At 34.5% G+C, this 377-nt stretch overlaps 1 protein-coding gene across 3 annotated transcripts in view; it reads right to left on the bottom strand.

The window, feature by feature from the left end:
• Nucleotides 1-377, bottom strand: part of CSMD3 (CUB and Sushi multiple domains 3) — a 699,407-nt gene that overhangs the window by 231,994 nt on the left and 467,036 nt on the right. The gene's annotated exons all lie outside the window — the stretch shown is intronic.

Here is a 377-nt window from a genome sequence, read left to right as displayed (position 1 = left end):
CACAGATGTCTCTGAAAGCAGAAACTCTTATTGATTAGAAAAGGATGAAACCTTTAACATGCTTACATCACCTCCTTTGTGAAAAACACTAGTCATAATTATGAGCATTCTGGCACTGCCCCAGCTGCCCTTGAAACAAAGACAAATTAACAAAGGACAAGATGTCTCTGAAAGCAGAAACTCTTATTGATTAGAAAAGGATGAAACCTTTAACATGCTTACATCACCTCCTTTGTGAAAAACACTAGTCATAATTATGAGCATTCTGGCACTGCCCCAGCTGCCCTTGAAACAAAGACAAATTAACAAAGGACATGATTTTCTTTTTTTTTTTTTTTTAAGATAAAAATATAGCTTTACAACAAATCTGTAATTCT

This window comes from Egretta garzetta, unplaced genomic scaffold, assembly GCF_000687185.1.
Source record: "Egretta garzetta isolate BGI_Z169 unplaced genomic scaffold, ASM68718v1 scaffold240, whole genome shotgun sequence".
Taxonomy (NCBI): domain Eukaryota; kingdom Metazoa; phylum Chordata; class Aves; order Pelecaniformes; family Ardeidae; genus Egretta; species Egretta garzetta.
Note: the sequence above shows the minus strand (reverse complement) of the source record. Positions and strands in the feature narration are given on the sequence as shown.